The sequence below is a fragment of the Ipomoea nil genome, unplaced genomic scaffold, assembly GCF_001879475.1.
Source record: "Ipomoea nil cultivar Tokyo-kokei standard unplaced genomic scaffold, Asagao_1.1 scaffold1703, whole genome shotgun sequence".
NCBI classification, from domain to species: domain Eukaryota; kingdom Viridiplantae; phylum Streptophyta; class Magnoliopsida; order Solanales; family Convolvulaceae; genus Ipomoea; species Ipomoea nil.
In genome coordinates, this window is record NW_017618131.1 from 188,543 (window position 1) to 197,025 (window position 8,483).

At 36.8% G+C, this 8,483-nt stretch overlaps 1 long non-coding RNA gene across 1 annotated transcript; it reads right to left on the reverse strand.

Annotated features, from left to right (window-relative positions):
* Positions 1 to 7,257: 7,257 nt before the first annotated feature.
* On the reverse strand, positions 7,258 to 7,591 carry LOC109191603. Its single transcript, XR_002055959.1, has 3 exons — positions 7,556 to 7,591; positions 7,366 to 7,484; positions 7,258 to 7,293 (listed from the first exon to the last, which is right to left on the reverse strand). It is a non-coding gene; the product is annotated as an uncharacterized LOC109191603 (long non-coding RNA).
* Between the last annotated feature and the right edge of the window lie 892 nt (positions 7,592 to 8,483).

The window sequence follows — 8,483 nt, forward strand, 5'->3', positions numbered from 1 at the left end:
AATTAGGAATAATTGAATGCTGATCTTTGATCTTATTGGGTGTTTAAGCCATGGGAGTGGAAATTCACTAGGAATAGAGATTATGGGAGTAATTCGATTCCACTTTGCATTCCCATACAAATCTTAATTCCAAACCAAATATTACAAACGTTAATTGGCACTAGGTGATTAAACATTGTGATCCCAAGAATCCTATTTTGCTCTATTGTCTACAAAACCTTGCTACTTATTTTATTCTGCTTGTTATTTTATGCAATCAATCAACCTTCAAGTTTTGTTCGGACTAGTTTCATATGAGTAACCTAGTAGCTAGTGATTAGTACACCACCTCTCTGTGGTTCGACAACCCGAATACTCCGGGTATTATTTGTTTGCCCCAAATTACAGCAATCAAATTGGCGCCGTTGCCGGGGAGGTGGCGTTACGTACTGACATTAGTGAAAGTCTTGCTTTAGGAGTCTAGTTCATTTTTCTTTTATTTATTTAATTTATTTATTTTATTTGCTAATCCATAACAAGTTCCTTGTTCTTGAGTGTGATTTTGCTTTGAATCTAAGAACTTGGCTTTTTATGCATACACGATGTCGTGGGAAAGAAGGATTATTACCTTTGAATCTTGAGATTGAGAAAAGAGCCAAGTTTCTTAGGAAACAAACTAGGATGGCACAGGTACAAGAAAACCAAGCTGGAGGGAGATCAATGTCTGACTACCTTGCTCCGGATGTTGAGGAGCATGGTAGCATCAATATTCCAAATGTGGAGGCCAATAACTTTGCGATCAATCCGGCCATACTCAGCATGGCTGCGGCAGATCGATTTGGAGGGATGCCCACGGAAGATCCCAATGCTCACGCTACCAAGTTCCTACGACTTTGTGGCACTTTCAAGATAAATGGAGTCACTCAAGATGCCGTCAGACTTAGGCTTTTTCCCTTTACACTGAAGGACAAGGCTGAAGATTGGTTATCCTCACATCCAAATAACCATTTTGACACTTGGGACAAATTACATGGAGAATTTTTGAAGAAGTTCTATCCTATCTCCAAAACTCAAAGGATGAGAAGGGCAATTCAAAACTTTAAGCAACTGGCAACTGAGTCCCTCACTGAGTCTTGGGAGAGATTTAAGGAATTGAAGAGGCAATGTCCACACCATGGATTTCAAAGTTGGGATTTGATGATGTCTTTCTATGAAGGATTGCTGGATAATTCTAGGATTTTGGTGGATGCTTCTTCGGGTGGTTCGTTCACGATTCTAGAGCCAACACAAGCCGAGGAACTATTGGAGAAAATTGCTATGAATGGATCTACTTGGTACACGGAAAGGTCTCCACAAAAGCTTGTAGGAGGAATTCATGATGCGGGGCAGTTAGCCGATTTGTCAACAAAGTTGGATAATGTGGTCTCATTGGTTCAAAAACTTGCCCAAATCACCAGCCAAAATCACAATTCAGGGGATTGTATCGACGAGTTCAACTCCCAAACCTCTATGGAGCAAGTTAATATGTTGGGATATAATAGGCCTCATCAACAGTCTTACCAACCTCAAGGGACCTAACATCCTAATAATTCAAGGAACCATCCCGGTTTTTCATGGAGCAACCCAGTGGGAGCTGCCAACCCTCAGCACTTTGTTAATAGAGGTCCTCTGGGTTATCAAGGTACTCAAGTTCAATCTAAATTTCCCGTTTCAGAGGCCCCACCACAATCGAATACGGACGCTTTGTTGGAAAAATTGATTAAATGTCAGTTAGAGATTACAGAAAGGATGGATAAAATGGAAGCTCGCCAAAATCTGGTTGAAAGGCAATTAGCAAATCAACCTTCTATATCAAGTACTAAAGTCACAGGGAAGTTGCCAGCTATGCCTGAAAATCCAAGGGAGCATGTAAATGCAATTGTTACAAGGAGTGGCAAAATACTTGAAGAGCCACCTCTTCCAATCAAAGCATCAATTCCTAAAAAGACAGTTGAGGAGAAGATTGAAGAGATACTTGATGGTATAGAAGATGAGCCAATTGCTGTGCGAAATAATCCACAAGTTCAAAAGGAAGTAGAGAAACCTGTGAGAAGGTATGTACCCCATTGCCTTTTCCTCAAAATCGTGAAACAACAAAAGAAAGTAGGTGGAAAAAGTTTTTGGAGATTGTTGAGAGTTTGAAAGTTTCAGTTCCCTTACTTGATTTGCTTTCACAAGTTCCCTCTTATGGAAAATTTTTGAAAGAGATTCTAGCTAAGAAAAAGAAATATGGGGAACGAGAGATGGTAGCTGTGGCACAAGAGTATCAAGCGTTGACCCCGGGAATTGGGAGGAATATACCTAAGCATAGAGATCCGGGAAAGTTCACAATTCCTTGTGTGATTGGAGGCCGACCGTTAAAGGGATCCCTTTGTGATTTAGGAGCCAGTGTGAGTGTTATGCCTCTTACTCTTTGTCAAGGGTTAGGGTTGGGAGAGCCAAAACCAATCCAATTCACCCTAGAAATGGCAGATAGATCCATCGTAAAGCCTATTGGAATCCTTGAAGATGTCCCAGTTCGTGTGGACAAGTATTTTGTGACTTGTGATTTTATTGTGATAGATGTCCAAAGGAACTTAGACGTTCCACTCATTTTGGGGAGACCCTTCCTAGCCACTATTGGAGCAATGATTGATGCAAGGAAAGGGTCCATGATTTTTGACTTTGGGGAGGAAAAAGTGGAATTTAATGTTCTTGATGAGCCAAAAATCATTGAATGCAAGTCAATCTTGCACATCGATCCTACTCTCAAGGTGACACATGATGAATATCTGCATTTGAAGAGTCTATGGGGTGATGAGATCAAACTCGCGGATCAACCAGGATGAGCACTCCATAACCAGGTTAGGTCGAGCTAGCGACGTTAAACTTAGCGCTTCATGGGAGGCACCCCATGTTATCTTTTATTTATTTCATATTTATTGCTTTCTAGTTCGTGATTATTAGTTTTCTCTTTTCTCTTGTTCTACTTTTCTTTTATGTTGCATCAGGGACGATGCAAAGTTTTAAGTGTGAGGGGGAGGAATCATTAATTTGGGGATATTTCTAAAATTTTAAATAAATTTTTGCTTTTGCTTGGATGACTCATATGCTATTTTTGGTGAATAAGTTACTTGTCTTAGCATGCAGTTACAATTACTCTCTCTTGTTGGTTTGTGGTTTGTTTTAGTGGTGCTTGCAGCATCTCAATTTGTGATGGATGATTTGAGGTGTAACACATATTTGATCTATTCCCTTGCCAATAGCTTTGTTAACCACTTAATAATTGGATTAATCCTTGATCTTGTGTTTTGCATTGCTAGTGAAGGCTTATGTGAGATTCCGGTCATGGGTGTTTTTGCTAGAACTTGCCTCATTACTCCCTAAGTGATGTCTAAGTTTTGCATGTTTTGAAGTGATTTAGGCCATTATTGTTTAGCCATAGCCTTTAAACCTGTCCATATATATATATTTTTATCCTTCGTTTCCCCATTGTGCCTTTTGTTTGTTCAAATAAGTGCTAAGCACTTATCCCCTCTTTGTGATTGTTTTTCTTTGATTTACCCCATTATTATAACCCTTAGCCCTTGGCCAAATATTTCCCTTCCACCCTTGAGAGAATGGAACTTTTATCTTTAATCTTTTCCGTAAGAAGAGTTTTATGGAGTTGTGCTACGAAAAAAAAAAAAAAAGCAGCTAGTGTTACAAATGTTCAAGTGTGGGGGTCATGAAAGTTTGGATTAAAATTATCTTGCTATATCCAAAAGAAGTCCAAAAAAAAAAAAAAAAGAAAAAAAAAAAAAGAAAAAAAAGAGACTGAAAGTTTTTGAGTTTGGATCCCCACTTTACCTAAGAGTTGCTAAGTTCTTAAAAGAAATTTGCTCCTTGGAATTATGATTATCTCATCTCTTCCAAATTTTGAAAAGTTTAGATAAATTGTGACATTCTCTCTTTTTGATTAATTTTTCCATACCACTTCTTTGTTAGCCATCACCCGTAACCCCATTACAAGCTAAATAAAGTCCTATTTGATCTTAGCATGCATTCTTAGATTTGATCTAGGGGAGTATGAAAGGCAAGCCTAAGGGATCTCATTCATGAACCGTATCTTGCATAATCTCAACTGAGTATTTGTGCACATTTGATCCTCACATGCATTAAATTCTTGGTGCTTGGTTATTGGCTTGGAAATGGGTCTCTTATGTGCCAAACTAATTTGATTCTTGAAGCTTGTTGTTTTGTAGCAAGTGGGTTGGTGGTTTGAAAGGTTGTGCAAGAGAGAGCATGAGTAATTTGTATGTTTTGATTTGTGATTTTATTCCTTAGTTTTGCTTGAGGACAAGCAAAAGCCTAAGTGTGAGGGGGTGATGTTATCACATCCGTGCTTGTTTTTTATAGTTATTTTGAATCATCTCGGTAATTAAGTTCTTTAATTTTACTTATTTAATACATGTTTTCCTTGCTCATATCATTTAATTATGGTTCACACTTGTTTTGAATGTTTTACGGTGTTTGTTAGTGTTTTTGAACCATTGAAGGTCAATTCCATAAGCAAGGGAAGTTCAAGGATGAGTTTGGAGCAATTTTGGACTAGTTCGGGGCCCAGAGAACTCGACGCGTCGAAAATTTCCAGAAAGTTTGGTGATCGGGACCTGATGGTCTCGACGCGTCGAGACTCAGCTCGACGCGTCGAGCGAAGACGCGACATGCAAAAGGATTAGCGGCTGCAATGTTTTCCAATTCCAACCTCAATTCTTTATTCCAATTCCAACCTCAATTCTTTATTCCAATTTCACACCTCAATTCCAAATCTCAATTTAACTTCAATTCCAAAGTTAAGATTCCAATTAAGTGGGACGGCAATTCTTTATTTAAAATATAGGAATTATAATTTGAGTCCAATTTTGTACAAGATTCCTATTTCATCTCAACTTTGTACCCACTATAAAATCCCTCCTTCCTCAACCCTAAAAAAGAGACCGAGAGATTTTTAGAGTTCTTTGTAGACAAGAAAGAGAGAAATCAAGAGGCTCAAGTCGTCTTTGGAAGCAAGGAGGAAGCCAGGGAGATTTGGGAGAATCGCTTGGTTAATTCTTGTACTCTTCTGATGATTTGTAATCCTTTATTCATATTTGCTATGTATAATTTAGCCATGCTCGGCTAAATTCCTTAGGGATTTTTGGGTGAATTTGTTTATGAACCTATGTGCCTAGTTCGTTAATTTCCTAATATATTTATGTTTGGTTTTATGATTTGTGTTGCAATCTTGTTTTAATCTGTTGTTGTTGGTAGTTAAAGGCCTAAATTACTAGCTTCACAGTCATGTTTGTGTCACCAATGGGAGTTGGGGCATAAATTAGGGCACACACGATTGCACCTAATGGTTGGTCCTTGGGAAAGGGGAAGTTTATTCTAGATTATTGCTCATCGGGAGATGGTAGTAATTAGGAATAATTGAATGCTGATCTTTGATCTTATTGGGTGTTTAAGCCATGGGAGTGGAAATTCACTAGAAATAGAGATTACGGGAGTAATTCGATTCCACTTTGCATTCCCATACAAATCTTAATTCCAAACCAAATATTACAAACGTTAATTGGAACTAGGTGATTAAACATTGTGATCCCAAGAATCCTATTTTGCTCTATTGTCTACAAAACCTTGCTACTTATTTTATTCTGCTTGTTATTTTATGCAATCAATCAACCTTCAAGTTTTGTTCGGACTAGTTTCATATGAGTAACCTAGTAGCTAGTAATTAGTACACCACCTCTCTGTGGTTCGACAACCCGAATACTCCGGGTATTATTTGTTTGCCCCAAATTACAGCAATCAAGGTGTATTAATGTTGTTGCCAATAAATAATTGACTTTGCTCTGCAAAAAAATCATTCGAAAAAAAGTTAAACAATTAGTCACTTTGTATTTACAATAATTGATGTTTAATAATCCAATACAATTTATTTATTTTAGTGTAATACACAAACTTACTATTATTTACATCAGCCAGTGGTATACGCTTACAATTCTGAATATACCTACTTGTAGATGATCCATTGTTTGACGACACATGATATATGTTTTAGATTGATGAACTAACTAATATACGGTCTACAAATGATAATAAAAAAAATTAACAATTAATTTTACAAAAAAAAAAAAAAAAACAATACAAAAAAATACTTGCAGCCTAATCATGAGAAACTATACTCAATGGGGTAGAGAGTGATGTTTGAAATACACCGTAGACATGATTTTGTGTTGTAGTATCACATAGACTACCATCGATTGAAGTTGATTTCCTTACGTACACTGTGACTATTCCTCACTCTATAGGAGGGGTTGAGACTAGGGCCTGTTACATAGGTTTATCACAGGCGGCCGAGAGAGGTTGAAACACACTCAGCCCCACCAATACCACCAATGAATCCTCCCTTACCAGAATCTTCATCAACGGATACGGATATTCCTATTGCCCTTCGAAAAGGTAAACTTCGTTGTGCTAATCCCATTTTATCCAAACTTTTTAAAGTGAAAAAGTGCACTAAAGCGACAAACCCGGGCTTTGCTTTAAAGCGAAAGCGCAAAGCGAAGCGTCATTTTTTCATGAAAAGCGTCACTATATATATATATATATATATATATATATATATATATATATATATATATATATATATATATATATATATATATAGTCAAAAACTCCAAATATTCAAATAATTATGCAAAATAACATTAAAAAAAAAACTCCTAAAATCACAACATCATAATAATACAAACATCATAACAACACAATATCATAAAGTCACAACACAATCATTCAAAGTCATTCAATCGTCCATATCAAACTCATCTTCTTCCTCACAAATTCAAATTGTCAAAATGCATAACTCCATCATCCTCAAGTGCTTATACATCATTTTCATCTTCATCTTCATCTTAATTAACTAGTCTATACTCGGAAATCTTTTCCTTTCCCTTAAACCTTGAAGTTGAACTCCCAACTTTTTCTTTTCCTTTTGAAGCACGCCTAAGAGAATAAGGAGTTTCATTTGCACACGAAAATTTAATAATGTCACCCCAAGTCAAGCCATCCCCATCACCAAACACCAACTCCTCATTTGCATCCTCCGGGATACCTCTCAACCATTCATTGGCAAAATTAATTTAATCCAAACTAATTGGATCAATGGTATCCCTCATTTCCTATCGTCGCCTCAATGCCCTATTATACTTAATGAAAAATCAAATCATTAAGGCACATGTGTTCAAGGCGACTCATCCTTTTTTAATGCAACTGGAATATTTAAAATGAATTAGTGCATAAATATGTTATAATTGCTAATTACTTCTAAATTGACTAACTTACATGCTCAAAGACACTCCAGTTCCGTTCACATCCAGACGCACTAGTCGTGAGACTAAGAATCTTAATTGCGAATTCTTTCAAATGGGGAGTTGAACCCCCAAAAGAAGTCCACCAATCAACTGTAAAATTTGAAAATTATTCAAAGTTTGATTATAAATAAAAATTGTTAAATTGTCTAATAAGTAAAAACCTAGAGCTCTAGAACCACGTTCCTTCTTGGCAACTGGCAAGCCAAATAAACCATACCCAATTTCCCACATAGATACTTCCTCGGTAATTTTGTCATGCAGATCTTGATCTCGAACCAACCTCTCCAAACAAGAATAAAAGCCAGCAACAACTTCTTCCGAATGAATTGTAGGAGAAACCTGTGGCTCACCCCTATACTGGAAGTAATCTAGATTCAAGTAATACACAGCTGCATGCAATGGTTGACGAAGCTGGGAAGTCCACCTTTTGTCTATGATATCAAACACCTTCTTGTACTTGCTTGAGTTGTTGTTCAAAGTTTTTTCAATTTCTTGCTTTGTGATCTCCATCATAGGATAAATATAGCCCATTGATGGCTTAACATCCCCATCAACTAACCGAAGGGTGCTAATCAATGAACCGCCTATTTTAAGTGCCTCTATAATTGTATTCCAAAAGTTTGACATTTGCACAATTCTAGAACACTCTTTTCTTGTCTCTTCTTTGAAGTAAGAGCTAGTGAGGAATTCTTCTGAGTTGAACAATTTCCTCAAATTGTTCTTCTGCTCGTGAAGCCTCTTGAATGTCAATGTTTTACTGTAGCAAACCGAGTCTTAGCAAACTTGACCAAATCACGCTTTCCGGTATACTTTCCTCAACCAATTCAAAAGCTTTGTCTTCGAATGGATATACACCGACAATTTCAAAGCCTGCTTGTATGCCATTGCAAAATGGCAAATCTCAAAGATGTCTTTAAACATCAAATTGATGCAATGGGCAATGCATGGCGTCCAATACAAAGTCGGGTACAACTCCATTAATCTTTGCCTAAATTATATAAAGAATTAATAGGTAAAAAAATTTAAAATTTAAAAATCTTAAATTCTTAATATAAAGGATAAAAAAATAAATATTTTAAACATACCAAC